This window comes from Crocodylus siamensis, chromosome 1 (genome assembly GCF_052110815.1).
Source record: "Crocodylus siamensis isolate JL-2025a chromosome 1, ASM5211081v1, whole genome shotgun sequence".
Classification (NCBI taxonomy): domain Eukaryota; kingdom Metazoa; phylum Chordata; order Crocodylia; family Crocodylidae; genus Crocodylus; species Crocodylus siamensis.
This window is the reverse complement of record NC_143395.1, coordinates 282,928,966-282,949,622: the sequence shown is the minus strand read 5'-3', so window position 1 is coordinate 282,949,622 and position 20,657 is coordinate 282,928,966. Positions and strand designations below refer to the sequence as shown.

Below are 20,657 nucleotides of genomic sequence, written 5' to 3'. Positions count from 1 at the left end.
GTGGGGTGCCACAGGGCTCGGTCCTGGGACCAATACTTTTCAATGACTTCATCAGTGACTTGGACGAGGGAGTGAAGTGTACTCTACCCAAGTCTGCAGATGATACAAAACTGTGGGGAGAAGTGGATACACCAGAAGGCAGGGAACAAGTACAGGCAGACCTGGACAGGTTGGACAAATGGGCAGAAAACAATAGAATGCAATTTAACAAGGAGAAATGCAAAGTGCTGCACCTAGGGAGGAAAAACGTCCAGCACACCTACTACCTAGGAAATGACCTGCTTGGTAGCATGGAAGTGGAAAGGGATCTTGTAGTCCTAGTGGTCTCTGTGACAGGAGTATCGCTACGGGAGCCTTTCTAGGGGTGACTCCGCCCTCCTGTTATGGGCCAACCGTCTGCTTACTCTTTTGCCATGGCTTGTTCTTAATTGATTGATGCAATTAGCCAGAGGCTGCCCACTTTATGCACCCCAGTGCCAGGGTACACTACCTGCAGCTCCTTTTCCTCCCCTACACCGCAGCCCAAGCCTCACAGATGGTACTGACATGGTTTTGACCTGGGCCCTGTTGTGACTTGGCCCTCTCCTTTACCTCCTTGAGGCTTCTCACTGCCTCCCTTGCTCTGGGCTGGGGTCAATGCACCCCAAATGCTACACCCTCTCTGGTGCCAGGGTCCCCACGCTACTGTGGAGCCCCTGTGAGGCTTCCTCCAACCCCTGATAGTCTCACCTGGTCCTCCAGTCTTATAAAACTACAAACAGAAAACTCAAGCCCCTGGGTTATAACATAAAATCTAAGCTGTCTAGCTAACCATCATTCAAATCCCTACCAGGGAATTCTCTACCTGGTATCTGTGAACAGAAGCTGCTCATGCCATCAGGCTTCTCTACTCTGCTTGCTCCAGCAGATCTCCTTCTCCCTTGGCTACTAGCACAGAACTACCCTCCTGGGCTCATGCCTTGGGCTTAAGGAGGGCCAAGCCCTGCCCCTTCCTGTCAGCTGGCTCCACCAATTGCCCTAGCAACCAGCACCTGTACTGCCCTGGTGACTGGCAGCTGACCCACCCCCTTTTTGCCACCGGGGTCTCTCCTGATCTGTCTTCTGCTCTCAGGTGCAGGGTACCTGAGTGCTCTGCGACAGATTCCAAGATGAACATGAGTTGTCAGTATGACGAAGTCATCAGAAAAGCTAACTACACTTTATCATGCATCAGCAGATGAGTGACAAACAGAACCAAGGAGGTGATACTTCCCCTCTCTCGGGCACTGGTCAGACCGCAGTTGGAATACTGTGTCCAGTTTTGGGCGCCACACTTCAAGAGAGATGTGGATAACTTGGAGAGGGTCCAGAGAAGGGCCGCTCGTATGGTTAAGGGCTTGCAGGCTAAGCCCTACGAGGAGAGACTAAGGCACCTGGTCCTCTTCAGCCTCCACAAAAGAAGGTTGAGAGGTGACCTTGTGGCTGCCTATAAATTCATCATGGGGATGCAGAAGGGAATTGGTGAGGCTCTCTCTCACCAAGGCATCCCTGGGGATCACAAGAAATAATGGCCATAGGCTAGCAGAGACCAGATTTAGACTGCACATTAGGAGAAACTTCTTCACAGTTAGAGTAACTAAGGTCTGGAATGGGCTCCCAAGGGAGGTGGTGCTCTCCCCTACCCTAGGGGTCTTCAAGAGGAGGTTGGATGGGCATCTGGCTGGGGTCATTTGAACCCAGCACTTTCCTGTCTATGCAGGGGGTTGGACTCAATGATCTATTGAGGTCCCTTCCGACCTTAACATCTATGAATCTATGAAACTACATGGTTGGGATAGACACAGGCAAGCTCCTTGGTATACCAGTACTCTTCCTTTAGCCACTGGGAGAGAAGCAAACACAACAGAACTAAGTAGCAGATGGAACAAAAGCTGGCATAAAACTTCTTACACAAATAAAAACAAGACATATGGTAAATTATTAGGTAATCAGAAGGCAGGAGAGATACAGGATACAATAAAAACCTGATAATGGGAGAACATGATTATTCAGGAGGATTGCTATCACCTTTGAAGTACAGAGGTTAATGAGTATCAGGTAGATTATAATGGACTGTGAAGTCATTGTTTATGTCAGCATTTCTCAACCCATGGGTTGTGACCCAGAAGTGAGTCACAAAAATATATGAAAGGGTCATGAACAAATTCTAAAAATGGATTTTCCTTTAAAGGAGAAAAGTGTGGGAAACTGTGGGTTTTTCCTTGCAGGCTTGCAGAGCTTCATCCTTCTAGCTGCTTGTCCCCCGCCTCTTCCCCCCCCCCCCACACACTGTGGGGCTGTGGCCTGAGAGCAGTGGGTTGAGAGTGAGAGGTACTGGGTCAGGATTGGCCACTGATGTTTACAAAATGGGTTTTGGTACAAAAATGTTGAGAACCACCAGTTAATCTGAAGTTCCTGATATTTGGTGTCTAATAGGCTAATGAATTTCTGTTCTCATGCTTGTCTTGTAAAGACACGAGGTAGATTTCCTTCAAGCACATGAACTGTGAAGTCATATAGGCAGTCATTTTTTTCTGAGAAAAAAAAAAATGTTCTCCTATCCTTGTTTGAGTGTTTTGATCCTTTATCTTTTTTAGTGATTGTTCATTCTGGTGTGTAGTCTTGTCTAGTTTCACCCACATAGTTGTCATGAGGGCATTTGGTGCAGAAGATGGCATATACCACATTTGAGATATACATGCATATAAACTATTGTTTCTGATGGTTTTGTTGTGGCCATAGAGATTTTATGCCATGTCTTGTATTTATTAAGATAGATCTGGGTTCCATTAAGTGCCTGTTGATCAACAGGGAGTTTACATCTCATGATGAGTTGCATCAGGTTAGGGGGGATGTTTGAAAGCCAAGAGCAGGTGGAGGGTGGGAATATTTTTCTGAAAGTCTGATCCTTTGCAAGTAGAGGCTGCAGTTGTTTGATGGTCCTTTTTATAGATCCAGATGTGGGTGGCAGGTAACAAACAAGGGTTTGCAGTTACTGAGGGGTTTTTCTCTTGTATTGTAGTAGGTTGCTGTGGGGTATTTGGGTGCTTCTTTCAAAGATAATGTCTATTTCTCTGCTGGGGTGTCCTTGCTGGGTAAAGGCAGTTTTCAGTTTGGCAAGATGGGTGTGAAGAGTATTCTCCGCAAAGCACATGTGGTGGTTATCAGAGGACCTGACTATAGATCAAGCACCTATCCCAAATACACCAAAAAAAGTGTTTTGTGGACTGAAGTGTGGCAGTCCATGGCTAACAGAGAAATCAGTACCACTAGAACTTCAAAGAATCTACTAATTTCTTAGATTGCCTGAGTCATTTGCTACCCATACTGATTGTATAAAAACTAAAAAGCTTGCAATTTTTTCTGATACCTGGAAGCCTTACCGATCTTACTTCCAGATTAAACTTCAAATGTTAGAAAAAGCCCAACTTCAACTGTTGGGTGGAGGGGGAGGGGAAAATGGGCAGTGAAGGAAGAAAATATTGAAGTGACCTTTATCCTTCCATTCCCCTTATCACATGGCAGATAAATGCTAGTGACATGCATTTCATTCTTCAAAAGTAGTTCATTAGGATCCAAAAGATGAATGAATGGGAAATAATCTTAATGGAAGCAAAATCCCGAAGGTGAAATCTGTTTTGTCGTTGAAGACTTTGACTGAAACTTTAAAAAACTCCAAGACATGTTGGCACCAGGACTTTAAGCCTCAATTAACAAAGATTTTAAAGTTGGGGGGAGGAAAGGGTAGAAAATTCATGGGAAATACTTCTTAAAATAACTGTTTCTTTCTTGTTTGAGGACCACAAGCCCTGGAATTCTGCAGTAACACTTAGTGTCAGATTCTGTAGCAACTTGAAAAGCATTCTCGGGCATAATTTAGTGTGTTCTGAAAGAGTAATACATTTGTAAACTTCTGGATTCCAAGAAAGATTTCTTCTTTCTCCATGCATATGCATTAATTTCAAGAGATTTCTTCTCTTTTAATATACATTATACCTAATAGATGTATCCTGTGGAACCTCTCCTTTTGCCCAACAGCAAAAGTAAAGTCTGATTTAATGCCTGCTGTGTGCCAAAAGTGGGGGGAATCTATGGAGATCTATGTAATCAGTTCAATTACTTACAAGAAAAATAAATACAATCAATTTCAAGAATATTGCATTATTTTATCCTGTACTATAAAAAAGAAAAGGAACCAATGAGCTCAACTTTGTATCCCCACCCCTGCACAGCCAGTATAAATGGAGCTCAGAAACAGCTAAGCGTGCCATAAAATGACAAGGAGGGCCACTGGCCTTCTTGGGGATTGAAAAAATATGGTTATAATATCCTGGGCCTTAACCTAAGCTTATTGCAAACAGAACATGAGATTACGGAAGAAGAATCTGAGGGCACATGTAGATGAAACAGGGCCCCGAATTGAAGTGGTGGGTTTTTAAAAACACCACTTCAATTTAGGGCCCTTTAAACCCCCCATGTCATGCACACACTTGAACTTATCTGCCTCTCCGGCAGTGGAGAGGGGAGAGCAAGCTGCCAGTGGGCAGAGCGGTCCCTGAGCAGGTGGGGGGTTGGTGCTTCTTTCTATGGCTGCAGCAGTGCCCCTTCCCCCACTGCCCCCAGGCAGCACCCGCCTGCAGGCACCCAGCTTGGGCAGTCCTGGGGGGGCCCTGTGCAGCTTAGGCAGGCAGGCAGGCTCCAGGAGGAAAAAATATATATATCAGGCTCACAGGTTGCCACCCCCACCCCAGTGGGCAGAGCCTGCCTTCCCAGGCTGCTGCCAGGCTGCCTGCATGGGCTTCCTGCAGAGCCCCTAAGCTTCATGGAGCACAGTGCTTTGCTCCATGGCTGTAGGGCAGCAAACTAGCAAACTAAAATGCCTTGGAGGACTTTTAGTTTGCTGTGCCCCAAGTCATTTCAGGTGCATTATGCTGCCAAATTTGCTACAGTGGCTGGAATTACTACACAATATACCACTGGCATGTGCAAACACCAACACCATTGAAGTAGTGCAAAAGCATTTAGCCCACATTAAAGTATCATGCACACACGCTTTGAGAGTCATAGACTACAAGCAGCTGTCACGTTTATACTGGGATAAACCATTGTATCCTGTAACAAAGCAAGATAATTCAGACATCAATGTCTTTTGTCCCAGGATAAAAGCTAAAATGGTTCATGGACACTGCAAAGTGCGTCTGAATGATTATCTTGGGATTCCAACACTGAACCAATTGCAGAAAAGTAGCAGTGTATTCAACCACTCACTATACCCTGATGAGAAGGATGATGTATGTACACACAAATCCTGGGATATTTCTGTTCTGGGACAAATGCAGGCAGTGGCTGCTCTTAGCCATATAGATTGATATTGGGTCCATGCAAATGCTATATGCCTTTGTAATGTATACATGCAACAAAGTCTATAATTGATTTGTACTATAAATAAAAATTAAAGAAATACACTTCATTTGTTTTCTTTCTCCAGACATAGATGGATGGACTTACCTATAACAAGCATTGTAGAGTTTCAAAGTGATGGAAAGGTATACAGGAAATCAAAGTGGTGGCAGAAATTCATCATATGATCATAGGTCTTTGCTGACAAGCGATGCATAAGAATCTCAAATAAAGCCAAGCCAGAATCAGATTCCTAAAGCAGGTGTACATTTTACAGCCATGGTCCTCCACCAGTTTTATGTTGGTGAAACTTCATATAATGCTGTATTTACCCAATTCCAAGGTGACTTTGAATTTAAGATGACTTTCCACTTATAAGTTTCAATGTATAGAATCTAATTATTGTAGGGGGAGGGATCATCTTATATTCAAAGTTACCACTGTTGGCAAGGAAAGCAGAAGTCAGGGGCAAGTGGCTAAACACCTGCCCCTTGTCGCTTTGTGTCTGTGCCACCCCCACCATGTCTTTCCTTCAACTACCTGGCCCTAGCCATGCCCTCCCCTGCTTCCTATATTTCCATGCCTGTGCTTGCCGCCCCACAACTCCCTGCTTCCATCACTTCTTTCTCTACCTCCTCAGCTCTTCCCATGCCATGCCTACCCACTCCATTCCCTGACAAGCCCCTTATCTTCTGCTGAAGCTCTCATCTTCTGGACCCCAGCCCAGCCAGGGAGAAGTGATGGCAGCTCCCAACCAGTCTGGGTTAGGGCTGGAGGCCTTAGAGCCAGAGCCAAAGGTAGAGGGAGAGAGGGGACAGATGGGGGAATAGTGGGGGATGCAGGGGGAAGTAGGGACTAGGGGAGGCAGGAGGTGGGAGGGCAGATACAGACATAGGGGTGAAGGCTACATGATACCCTCTCATACTATGGTGTCTCATACCCTGCCAAATGAGCCCAGTGGGATGGCTCATCTTTGTCTTTATCCCTAAGTCCAGAGCCAAAGCCAGAACTCAGCCACTGCCTATCCTGGAACCATACTCAAATCCAAAACAAGGCTTTTTCCCCCCCATATGCTGATTGGTGGAGAAAGATCTCAAGTTGGATTTGAACAGATATGGTAAGTAAAATGACAAGGGTGAAGTCTAGTGGAGAATCAAGTCCTTTGTCCAATCTTTTTTTGGGGGGGTCTAATAATCACAAAGCAAGAAAAAACATATTCATAATTTTATATCCAAATATTGCACCCAGCTGGTTGCCTCAGGTGTAGTATTGTGCAAATCCAATAGAGTTCCATTAAGTGCATGGAGAGGGCATTCAGAGGTGATATGGTTCAGAGTTTGAAAAGGGGTCCACAGTCACAGTTCAGCAGCCTAGTCTAACCCCATCAATGTAACAGAAATCCATATCTGCTGTGTCCTAAATAATACATCACAGAGAAGTAAGAAAATCACAGATAAAAATAAAAAAAAATATGGGATAGTTTAAGAGTGGGGTGCCTCTTCCAGGGCATGCTTTATTTTGAGACAGTTATTCCCGTTTAATTCTTCCACCTTCTTGCTTCTATTTTTGTTCTTAGGAAACAAATTATATAGAAAAGAAGGATACTGAACTAGCCTTAAATGTATACAAATAGTGCCATCAGTGAAAAATATTTCCAGGTTAATATTAAAGTACCAGAAAAATGTACTGAGAGGAAAATATGTATAAATAAACTTCAGTAAGTTTGTCAGAAGAGTTCCAAATTTTGTTAAACATTTTCCCTTTTTTTTCCTCTCATTGCATAAAAGTTTATCCAAGCTACCAAATCAGCCAACCACTGCTCCTGAATTGGATAAGCTGTACTTTTCCATTTTCTTAATATAACTCTGTTAGCCACAGTTAATGCCATAGTGACATACTTCAAAGCAAGTAAGGACAAAATCCAAACATGCTACCCCCAGGGAAGAAATTCTTTTCCAAATGCTGATCCAAAATATTTTAAGTTTAGGAATTCAGACAAGAGCATATTATGAAACAGCTTATCAAGGTTGTTTTTTGGAGGGTTGGGGTGACATATCCCAAATTGTTTATTCAGAATAAATCTCTGTCTCAAATTCTTTCAGGTGTAGAACCTATCAAGAATCTTCCTTTAAAAATCTGAGGATCCCTGTTGGGCTTCATATCAATAGAGGACATAGGACAACTAGACTGTCCTCTATCATGACCACCTTATCTGTACTTAGCCTGAAACTACAACCCTGCTACACAACCACAGGACATAGCAACCTAACCTGACACAGATAAAGCAAGGGGACAATGGCAATCAGTGTGCTTCTGCTGCAAATGTTTCTAAAATACTCTTAAGGGCTAGATACAGACAGTCAAAAAAAGCCCAAGTCTGAATTGATCCAGTCTTTGCAGGTTAGTCTAAATTGCACAGATTAAATTGAAACAGAAATGATTCAGAAAATGAAGCTACATGCCTGTCATGACTCAAGCCAGAAGCCAGGGAGCATGGCTCACTGGCTGTGTGTTCACTCCCTCTTCCTGCTGCCCCCAAGGTCTCGGGGCTCTGCAGTCCAGACCCACAGCAGCAAAACTCTTCAGGGTTGCTCATCACTTCTTCTTCCTGCTTCTAGGTACCTCTGGGATTTGTAGTCCATGGTTGCAGCTAGCAGTAAGTTTGAGCTGGAGAAGGAGTGTGGCCCTCACTCAGTAGCCCTTGGCCCCAGCCCCCAGCCAGGGTTTGCCTGGGGAGGGGGTAGTGTCCCCCTGTAGACTGGGCTGCATCCCCAGCTGGGTTTGCTTCTTTTACCCCCCATCATCCAGCCCTCGCTGGTCCAAATAGGGGGCAAAGGGGTAGGGCCAGCCCCGCTCTCTGGAGTAGACAGCACATCCCAGCCCAGGACTGCAAAGCATGCTGTGCAGGGAGGGTGTGATTTAACTTAAATGAGGAAGGGGTCCAGGACAGCAATTGCATAATCTGATTTGACCCAAATCAGTTCAGCCATTTTGAAACTGCTTTATGCGCACTGAGCTTCTGTTTTGTTGCAGGTTTAAACTAGCTTCTGATCATTTCTCTCCCTAGCCACAAAATCCAAAAATGGCCATGCCACCCACTACAGCCTGTACCAAAAAACCTGATTTTACTTCAGTAAATTGTAAATAAGAGGCTGTTCCATGCAAAAAGGCACTGAGGAACAAATGCCTGTTGGGGGAAAAAATCTGTGTCATTGGCAGAGATGAAGGGACAGAAAATACTCTACTAACTTAACCCAAAACACATTTAAGTCAATGGGAACAATCTCATCAACTTCAGTGAGCCTTGGAATAGACCTTAAACATCTCAGCTAGAATCAGCCTTAATTTGGTAATCATTTTAAACTATTATACAATGCATAAAAGAAATAGGAAATCAAATATAAATAAAAAAGAAACTGAAAGAGAGGATGCTCCTTCAGTGGATTGGCACTGTGACCTGCAGTTAGAAACTCTTTCTCACCTAGCCTAATGATTTTTTGAATCATCCTGAATCTGAGAGTCCATAAAGTTCTCAAGGTGAAAGTATTACATCCAAATAGCTACTTCTATAAAGGAGTAAATAATAAAAGGATACCTAAACATTGATCTCTCATTTTTTAAATACTAAATTCAGAGGGTCAGATCTTGCTCTTGTTTATAGTATTATAAAATCAGACTGGCACTATTTAAATCAATCACTTTATATCTAGATGAAACTAATCAACCTGAGGGCAGACTTTAGCCTAGGAACACTAATGAAAAGGGTTGGAATCCACTGGGGCAATCTGTACTAATCTGACCATAAGTAAAAAATTGCCTCCTGACCCCACATTTTGTAAGGGGGAAAACCCTTTTGTCTGATAGTGGCCAGTAAGAGAATATATACACCTGTGGATCTCTCAATAGTTTACTCTTGATGGGGGAAATATTTGTCATGGGGTGTTGATACTATTTGTTATTTTCATTTTATTAATTTGTTTTACTGTCCATTGAAAATCTTTCAGTATCAGCTCTTTTAGTAAAGCTGTTTTAGTTGTAATGATATGGCTTTATTTCAAAAGTATTATTTTTGTTTTGTTTGTTGCCTATTTGCTTAGTCTTGCTAATGCAGAGCAAGCATGACATTTTTGTACCATGCATGAAGATTGAAATGTGTATTTATAAGTAATGCCATTTGTACTTGTGTTGTGATATAAAAGAAGGATGGTGATAGGATATGTGTTTTAAGCATTATATATGTATGATACCCTTGGGTATATAGCATCAGGAAATTTAAAATAAGACACCTCAGAAATACAGAAAGAAACAGGTCCTGTTAAAGGATTAGTCTTTAAAGTCTTTAAATGGCTTGGGCTCAGGCTCATCTGTGTCTCATTAGCCAGGTGAAAGGGTCTCCACTCAGCTTGGAAAGTAAATAGGTTGCTTGATCTGCAGGCTAATATGGCAGGTAGCAGGAAGGATTAGAGTTTAGCTGAAAGTACTGCAAGACTGAAATGGAAAGGCCTGAAAATCTAGGAAAAGCATAGAGAGATAGGCTTACGTAGGAAATGCTGTAAGGAGCCTGAGGAGGTTGAGTTTTGCCTCTTAAGGTTCCCCTGGAGTAGAAGTTAAATGCAAAAACAACCTGTGTTGCACTAAAATTCCCCTAGGAAAGATTATGTAAAATCCCTTGAAACAACGGATAATATTTCTGATCCTAGCATTGGACTGAAGGCCCAGTGTGAAACTATTTGGTGTTGGGGAGTTTTTGGCTGCAGCAGGAGTGGATTTGTATGTCTCAGCTGGATAGCTCAGTTGTGTCAGTGCTTTAAACAGAAAGACCCTTTGGAGATGAACCAGTGTGGGGAAACTGAGGCCTCACACTATCAGAAATGAAGAAAGGTAAGATGATTTCTTTGCAACATTAATTTCATATTTCTTCACTTATCTAGAAAAGCAAATCTAACAAATAAACATGCTGCATGCATAGCATTTGAATCTCTTCTTCCACTATGAAAATAGTGTTTTTATGTCCATGAGGAATGCAAAATGTGGAGGAAAATCTACTGTCCTTCTTATTTGATATTAGGAGTTTGTATTTCTGTTTCTTTGTGGAGAAAGGATAAGTAGTATGTGCCAAGAATTCTGCATTTGATTCCTGATATTACAGCTAACTGGATTGTTACTATTTGGCATTTTTGAACAGGCTTTGACCCAGTCTGTCTTACAACCTGTATTTCAGCTATTATGTTTATTAGGTATTTGGGAATGATAATGCTGGTCAAGTTTTCAGTGAAGTTATTTTAGTTTTTTAGTAAAAAGCACTAGGTAAGTGAAATATTCCTATTCTGCATGCCTCTCCATTTTTCTTACAGGCTTATGGTAGTAGTTTGAAGGCCATAGGATAATGCATTTGGTCACTTGCCCCTTGGGAATTGGCTTCATTTAACAGGAAAATCAATGTCACAGTAATTTTCAGCCTATGGGGAAAGGTGACCTTGCATAAACTTGTAAATGTCAAGTTCTGGCAGGAATAAAGATCTCCCTGTGGGAAAGTTTGAGTCATTGCATACGTTAGCTTTTGAGATTGAGGCTGGACCTGCCATCTCATTTCACTGCATAAAACAAAACCTGTTGTAATAAATGGAGAGTTTTCTTATTTATGAGGGTATTCTGTTTTCCTAACCTTATTACTGAATTTCTTTTTCTTTTTTTTGGGGGGGGGGGTAGTTTTTTTTAATTTAATTTTATTTATTTATTTATTTATTTTTTGAGCAAAAGAAAATAGGCAATGGTGTCACTGTTCAAGTGAGGTTGCAGCTCTGATAGTCCAGAAAATGTGAAGCAAGGCTTTTTGTGGGTGATATTTTTATTGGACTATCCACATGGTTGGGAGGGAGCTGTCAAATGTTGTGGGGTCAGAAATTCCGGTTTTTGGACTGAGAGTTATCCATGTGCTGATCTCGGTTAAACCACTAGAAGGTCAGAATTCCTCCAGTCACATCAATGGAGTTATTCTAGGACAAGTGAGATCTGAATATGACCAAATTCACTTTTGAAAGTGATATCACAGTCATAGTTCTGGAATACTCTAATTTAGGAGTGGCCAACCGCAGCAAGTATACTGCCAGTGGTATGGGAAGCCTATGTGTGTGTGGCACATGGCAGATCAGAAAGGACAGGTAGCACAGTGTATATATGGAAGGAAGCCTAAAACAGAGCACCAGGTCAAGCAGGGGAGGGGATTCTAGTGGTACTTGGAGAGAGTACAGGGCTAATTTATTGTATGCCTGCCAAAATGGTTGGACCTTACTGTTCTCATTTACAGACACCGGGGCCAAGTACAGACAGTGAAAAAGCCCAAGGTTAGTCTGAGCTGCATAGACTGAACGGCTAAGCAGGTGACCAGACATTCACTTTTGATCCCAGAAATGCAGCCATATTCCTACAGTGACCCAGGCCAGGAACCAGGAGGTGCTAAAGCATGCCTCTGCATGGCTGGGGGACTTGGGCCAAACCTAGCTTGCCCACCATGCAAGGGAGAGGTACAAAGCATAGCTGTGGTGGGGGACTGTGAGTTAACTTGAATCTGGAGGGGATCTGGAACAGAAGTTCAACAAACCAATTTAACCTAAATCAGTTAAGTCTGATACTACACCTTTCCACGTTTATCTTAAACTGATAAACTGACTTCAGCCATTTTGAAAGTGGTTTGTGTATTGAACATATGTTGCATTACAGATTTGAACAGGATTTTTGAACAAAATCACTTATACTGGTTTATGTTTAATTTCTATCCCTAGCCTGGGAGGGTATTGCTTTCTCAAAGCTGTTTCAGAATATTTTGAGTGTATACTTCACTAGTAACATAGCAACATGAAATCTATGAAACATGATGCCTTTAATATGCATACAGCATACCCATACCCACAATTGGAATAAATACCGATTCATAGACCACAGAACTAAAATCTGAAAGACTCTCTGCACTCAGCAATGTTATCAAGATTGTCAAAAGAAAGAAACAGAAATAAGCAAAGAGAATAGATGAAATTCCCCAAATATAAGGAAAATTGCAACCTACTTTGGGGGGGAAATGAAATCCTATAGTCGTATCCTTCCATTAGTTCGGTGTCTGAGTGGACTTAAGCACCTAGGGATGATCTTATTCTCCCCTCAAGTCCATGAAAAACCTATTGAAAATCAGTTGGTCTTCCTCTTCATTGCTCCTTTTAATGACTTGCTTTTAAGGTGTATCACATAAGTAGATATATTAATAGTTTTTTCAAAGATTGAGCACGGTGGAAAAAAGATTGCCATTAAGGCCATGTCCACGTCCACATGAGAGGGGGGTGTGTTTGCAGCAGCAAAAATATCAGTGACAAAAATTTGTGCCACTACTTTGGTCTGCAGTGAATACCCCTGCTTGTGCAGTTTTCAGTGGGACACATCCCATGCACTGCGGGGGCTGGCTGGGGCACAGGATGCATCAGGCACAGGATGTGTCACATGCCACACAACAGGCAGCCCCCACACTGAGCCACCCTGTGCCAGTAAGGGGCTAGCCATCAGGCAGCCCCCACACTGGGGAGTGGCACATGGAGGCAGAGGAACAGGCAAGCCAAGGCTGCCTGCTCCCCTGTCTCTGTGCTGCAAAGTGCCTGGCTTAAGGCACGCTGCACCCCAGCCAGCTGCTCCCTGGCTGCCTGGGACACAGAATGCCTCAGCAGCACACACAGATGGGGGAGCAGGTGGTCTTGGGCTGCATACTCCCCTGTCTCCACACTTGTCCTAGCACATGGGACTTTGGTGTGTTTTGTGTTGCCTTTTTTTTTTCTGTAGGTGGTGGTGGTTGTTTTTTTGCTACTGGGAAATTCTACTGGCAACAGATTAGCCCCAACAGATTAGCAGTGCAGGGCACAGTTTATTGTGTAACATGTGCAATTTGTGGCACCACAAAGAGGTTTGCGGAGCCACAATCCACATGTGTATGCACATCTGGATCCAAGCTATGGCATCAGGAAAATCTGCTTCAGATGCTGATCCCTGGTGTTTCCCCTTTGCTCCCAGCTCACATTCAGAATACAGAGTCATAGAATCATAGGAAGTTAGGGTTGGAAGGGACCTCAGGAGGTCATCTAGTCCAAACCCCTGCTCGAAGCAGGACCATCCTGCCAAAACTTTGTATAGCTTGGTCCTGAAAACCTCCAAGGATGCAGCTTCTATCACTACCTCCTGGGTAAACTGCTTTAGCGTTTTACTACTCTCCTAGTGAGAAAATTCTTCCTAATATATAACCTAAACTTCCCTTGCTGCAACTTGAGACCATTGTACCTTGCTCTGTCATCTTCCACCACTGAGAACAGTCTAGCTCCATCCTCTTTCAACCCCCCTTCCCCACCCCCAACCCAGTAGTTGAAGTCTGCTATTAAATCCACTCTGTCGTCTTTTCTCTAGACTAAATAAGCCCAGTTCCCTCAGCTTTTCCTCATGTCTTGTCCCCCAGTCCCCTCATCACTTTTGTTTCCCTCCACTGGACTCTCTCTAATTGGTCCACATACTTTCTGTAATAGGAAGTCCAAAACTAAACAGTACTCCAGATGTGGCCTCACCAGTACTGAATAGAAGGGAACAATCACTTCCCTTGTACTGCTGGCCACACGCCTACCAGTGCAGCCCAGCATGCCTGTAGCCTTTTTGGCAACAAGGGCACACTGCTGGCTCATATTCAGCTTATTGTCCACTGTGACCCCCAGGTCCTTTTCTGAAGAGCTGCTACCCAGCCAGTCGGCCCCCAGCCTGTACTTGTGCATGGGATTGCTGTATCCTAAGCGCGGGACTTTGCACCTGTCCTTGTTGAACCTCATGTGATTTCTTCTGGCCCAATCCTCCAATTTGTCTAGGTCACTCTGAATCCCTGCCCTCCAATGTATCTACAACTCCCCATACCTTGGTGTCATCTGCTCAACTTGTAGGTAGCATCCGCTGTTAAATACCTGTTTCTGCTATTACAAAGAAGCTGATACAATCCACTAGCAAAAATGTTATAGTGGGTCTACATGATGTACTACCAATATAATTGATTTGGTTCAACCTGCTAGCATGCTTGTATCAAGCTACTGTGCTTATTGGCTTCAGGAATATTTGTTGATATGCAATCCGGTGAATATTTAAAGATGTATGGTGTTCATTTTCTGTTTCATGTCTTTAGTATGCATGGATCAAAATGTTTTAGATAATGGTGAAGTATACTTCTTTTACATAACTGCTGAGGTATTTACTGTTTCTTCACTGTGCTGATAAGGTTGCATGACTTACCATTACAAATTCACACTAACAAAACTGACTTCAAAGTATTTTGTTTTCCTTCACCTAAATGTCAGAATGATGTTAACCATCCTCTAAAATTTCCAACAGAAATGATTAATATTTTCTGGTGACACAAACTAGGCTACTTTTTCTTACTAAATGATTAATGTGGAACTTCATCTTAAAGGGTAGGTATATTTAGTGATGCCCTTGAACACTTCTGTTCACTGAACAACATTATTTGTGACTGATTTTTTATTTATTTATTTATTTATTTTAAACTCTTATCAAAGTGATGAACCAACATCGCCATTCTGGGTGCCCTAACGTTATGTGCCAGCTTTCTCATGTGTCATGACCTGCAGGATTCCTGCTGCTGTAGTGTTGGCTTCTGTTGAATCTTTGCTCTTGACTGGTTATTTAATATAGTTTGTGTACTTACCTTAGAAAAATGTATTAATTGATTTTTATATTTTTACTGACTCTTTTTTTCCCCCCCTTTCTAACCTTCAGTTCTAATGTGAGACTGTGAGCCTTAAATTTGCCAGCTAGTTCTATTTGTATCTTCTATACTGTAATTTGAATACTAAGCAGATAATTAACTTGTTTATTTTAGACTGAAGTCTTTGTGATGGGGATTATGTCTCTTATTATGTTTGTACAGCACATGGCACAAACTGTCATCAAATTGAAATCACTGTAATGATGACAGCAATAATCCTGACTACTTCAGTGACAGACGTCTGTCTCAACTTGTTGGGTTTTTTTTCACTCTTATTTTAGCACAGAACATGTGCTGCACCATACTTGAAACAGAAGCATACTTCAAAGTACTATATATGATCCAGTTTGAGAGTTGGCTTATCACAGATGTAAAATAGCAGCATGCCTTGCTTTTTCTTGTATCTTCTTTCAATGGTATTAAATTATTCTCAAGAAAAATGTACAAAGCTTCAATTCTGGAGCCAACACTACCACCATAAGATCCACTTCCCGCTTTTAGAAAAGCACAATTGGTATAAAGAACTTCATTAAATTGTTTCTAGTATTATTTAAAGCCTTGAGACTTCCATTTCAGAATAGCTGTTTTTCATTTTAGTCTTAGCCCATACTTGCTGTTAATAACTTGTCTGGGTTTTCACAGCTGTTCTTTATTTATAGCCTAAAGGGAAATTTCACTTGTCAGGGATGCTATGACAAATAAATGTCCCATGTGTGTATTTTAGCCAAAGGTGTGGCTTCTTCTCAGCCAACGAATTGTCAAGATATATAGTTTCAATCACTGTAGCTGCCCATACATGCGTGCTATGTGCTTTGCGGCAGCTTCAGCCAATTGAGAAATGAGCTGTCATGCTTCTGGGTAAGTATACCACTTCCTCTGAGCTTTTAGTGCTTTTTTTGGTGGGATCCAGTGGTCTGCAACACCCTGTTTCCTTTAACAGCAATTCCCTGTTTCAGCAACTTCATGTTAGGACCAAGTAGCCCACGCCTCCTGTTTTTCTGTTCCAGTGGAGAATTGAAGGTTCTTTCCCTTGCCACTCGACCCTTTTCTTCATTGTTTCTGAAGAAATCCAGCTACCGACTCTTTTATCATCTCCATTAGGAATGGGATTGGGATATTGTGTAATCAAGGGCAGGCTTAGCGAGAGAAACTCCACTCCAGTTCTTTGTTAATACAGAGAGAGGCCAGCTATAGCCATCTCTTTTAATTTTGTTTATTTATTGGATCCATGAGAAGCAAAAACTCATGTTTCAGGCTATTGGTCCCTAAATCCCCACATCCAAAGACAGGAAAGAAACTAATGAAATAGTTGTTTTATACAGTTGGGTGTACTGCCTGGAAGAGCGGTTTAAATACGATGTGTGAAAAGTAGAAGTAATTGTTACAAAATGATTCTGAGTGGGAACAAGGGAGATCCTTAATGTCTATTCTCAGAAATGGGATCTTGCTTCTGAGAATGAATGGCAGAGCCTTATGGCCCAAGAACTTTTTAACCCGCCAAAATACAAACAACCTGAATAATTTTGGATTTTGAGGTAAAACTATCACACAGTGATCCTCGATGCATATTACAGCAACTGATGAGGAATAGATTTGATTCTGAACCAGTGAAAATGCTGAAACGGAAGAATTGCTCATAATTAACAATTAGCATTGGGTACCTTCTCATCAAAATGAGCTGCTGCTCATCAAAGCTTATGTATGTTTGGTTAAGCTAGTCTATGGGATGCAATTCTACTCTGCCTTCTGCCTAACATTAGGCTAACAAGATTGTCTCTCAAAAGTTTGATAAAGGTGTACAGGTGTTGAGCCTACTAGTACAATTATTATAGCATAGCAAGAAATCAAAGAATAATTTTAGCCTCCTCATATAAACAAAAACATCTATTATGAATCTTCCTTTCCCTTCCAAAATACTGAAGGCTTTTCTACTAATTAAATATTGGCCAATTCAAAACTACCCATTGTATTAAATGAAAACTTTGATTTTTCTACATAATTTAATTTTTTTAAATAAAAAAACCCTAAAGATAGCTGAGAAAAATATCACTAACATGGACAAATAATGTTCTAGTTAATATGGTAATGAAGACTGCAATTGATAGAGCAGACGTTTTGGTAGATGTGCACAATTTTATAGGATAAAGTATAATACCAATAATTACGTGATTGCGAATAGATAGGCTAAATTCATCATTACTTCAAGATTTGGGCCGTTCTTTAATAACTATCTCAAACATCCTTCAACCATGCTAAATGTTGGTCAACTATATTAAACGTAAGTCCTTCAGAGTGGATGAGGTTTTAGAATATTAATTACAACAATGTAGTTACTGTATGGTATCAACAGTATCCTGGGGCTGCACTAATAACATCTACAGAAGTTTGTTAGATCAAGCTAACCCATTTCCAATTTAATTTAGTTCACTTCTTCGTTTTTTGCTTGGCCTAAGCTAGCTGAATATCTGTATGATTCAGCATTTAGATCTAAGTATTACGTCTGCATGCACTCTGTAATGTTAGGATGTAGTTGTAATGAAAAAGGCAGCTTCATCTTAGTATAACTTAGACAGCACTCTAATTACTATTTTATATATGTGTGTGTTTTCTTTTACATGGAAAACTAATGTAATGAGCCAAATGAATTCTATATATGCATAAAATAGAATTAGTATTAAAAGATGACATTTAATGCCGATTTTAAGAAATAACTGGCGACATCCAGAGTGAAGATGAAAATTTCTTATCTCATTTTCATGAATTCTTTGAGAGGCATAGCAGTATTTGCATTACACTTCACTGCGATAACTGAAAACTAGCTTTCTTGTAGGCTATATTTAATTTGAATAGTGATGAGCAGCAGAATATTGTTAAGGCCCAGCAATGTCCCAAGCATTTTGGGTTCTTATATTTACTTATCAAGCTTTTCAAGTAAGCATGTAAAATTTCCCTGTGGTCAACATGTAGCTTTCAAGATTCTGAAACTTTGTCAGGGCTTCGCAAATAGTTATTTAGGACCCTTATCTTTCCACAAGAAGAAACCTCATGGCAGTGAAATGAGGAAATTATAGGTCTGATAAAGTTGATTTATTTTAGATTCATGTCTACCAGTGACTGTGTCTTCACAATAGCATGGAATATGTCAAAATACCAGTAAGACCTTTGTCTACATATATAGTGCCTGGCACTATCTCAGTAAATATTAGTGTTTTCATTATGACAAATGTACTTGTTTAATTTTAAACTTCCCAGAAGTTCTGTTTTTTGCCTTTGCCTTGCATTTGTGATGTACTTTGTCCACCCAGGTGTCAGAGTGGGAAAAGAAGGAAAATGGTCGTGGTACTCTTCTAAACCCCGTCCATGTTATCTATGTAAAAACAACAAAAATGCCAACTCTTGCCAGTCACTGTAAAATGTAGTTTACTGTAGATTGTGCAGATACTCAAAATAGGTAATTTTTATTCTCTGAGATCCAATGAGTATTAGAGGCTTTTCCCTTATAAGGGGGCACTTTTGACTTTGCTCCTTTATGATTGGGGTAAAGAAATAAATGGTCTCTCCCAAACACAGCACCAAAATGAGGTGTGTAGCTGTTAATTTGCAGAACTGATTCCTCTCCTCTTTTCCTACAGAACAAATGAAGAAGTTGTCAAGATTGACATTGATCTTTAACACTTAGCAATAATTTAGTAGCATTTTTGAGATGTATGAGAGAGTTCATACCACTTAGTTCTATTGTTTCTGACTCTCTGGACGTTTCCGTAGTGATGTCTGCATCAGTTAAAGATGCCTTATATATTCTTCAGACTTTATTTTTAACGCAAACATATAGAGACAGTTTTTATTTGCATTTTGGAGGAGGAAATAACTTTACATCAGTGTCAGCAAGCCACTGTGTGTCCAGCACTTCTTAGTCCTCTCTCTATCATATGCTAGGTAGTAATGGATAGAATTAGGATGCATAAAATCTTAATTTTTTTAAATGGAAAAATGGATTTTTAATGGAATACTTTTGTTTGCCTCTTGGAAAATTCTCACATCAGCAAAAATCATTGCCCAAACAGTCCTGGATAAATTTAAACTAAACTAAGTCAGCTAGAAGGTATTCTTGGAACTCGATGGCAAGTTGTTCTTACAGATTAGTATATCTAAACATAAACTATTTTGTCATTTCTATTTTTCAGATATTATATTTGTTTTGTCTCTCAACAGTCTCAGTGTTGTGTGTTCCTAATATTTTGCCACCCTAAACTATGTAGTGTCCTAATTTGGCAAGGTGCTTAAGACTATCTGAGATATGAATAGTCCCATTGACATTAATGAGATAGGCACTTGGTTGAGCAACTTGTGAAACTGAGCCCTGGTCTATAATATAACTCTATAAGATGGATGGGGCTCATTTGGGGGGGAAAAATATATGTACAACTTTAAAGGGAAGAGGGAAATCCTGTAACTAGATCCAGAGCTTACAAATCCATCCAAATTACTATACAATTCTCCTGTCAAAAAGATTATACTACATCCTTGTATCTGTAACTGTCTTAAGGACAGTTTTCAGATATGATGCTTACATCATTTTTAATGATCAATATTCTAAATATATATGCATCTTTGTTACACTGCAAGTTAAAATTGCTTGCAAATTACCTTTCTGAGTAGTAGAGAATTGTGTGGAAAAAATGTTCTCCATTCCAGACATTTTGTAAACATTTAATGATAGCTCAGACACAAGATGGCAGTCTTTCCATTTTGCTTGTTGAATTTCTTGTTGCTATACAAGCAGGAAGAGCAGGTTCTTGTCATGATGCATAAAACACAAGTCAGACATCAAATAAATGAAATTACTTAAATGAGTGCATGGATATATTAGCAATAGTGTCATTGTTGCTTGGTATTACTATTGATAAAAAAATTCTATACATTTATAGGGAACCAAGTAGTATCATTGTATACTTCATAGCTATGTTGATTTCGAAAATATGCTGTCAATTTAGCAGCCTATCATTGCTGAGATTCTTTTCAAATGAAATTAATTATTTTATCATTTTAAAGACTTGCTTATTAGCTTAAAATATTTTGAGGTTGATTTGAGGTTGATTTTTAAAACTTTATACACCTATATTCCCTCTCAGAAGGGAGGTAGATCATGTAACATCAGGTGGACCCAGATAACTTTTAATTTGACAGTATTTGAATATGTTAGAAGAATCCAAGAATTGCCCTAGGATGGATACATTAAAACTTTCTCAAACAGCTCATTTCCTCTGATTATTATGATGGGATAGCCACATCCCTTCACAGCATCTGTGGCAAAGAAATAACAGATCTATATTCTCCATCTCTCTATCTCATTCCATCTAGATATCTCTCCTAAACATCTCCATATGGAACCTTTTAAAGTGGATGTGAGATGCTTTGGACTTTGCTGGCTAAAACACACAGATAACAC

At 40.8% G+C, this 20,657-nt stretch overlaps 1 long non-coding RNA gene across 1 annotated transcript in view; it reads left to right on the top strand.

Annotated features, from left to right (window-relative positions):
• The first annotated feature begins 15,997 nt into the window (after positions 1-15,997).
• LOC149874563 (uncharacterized) overlaps positions 15,998-20,657 on the top strand; it is a 36,970-nt gene continuing 32,310 nt past the window's right edge. Inside the window, exon 1 of the long non-coding RNA XR_016439954.1 lies at positions 15,998-16,066. This is a non-coding gene — a long non-coding RNA (uncharacterized LOC149874563). The remainder of the gene's footprint in view (positions 16,067-20,657) is intronic.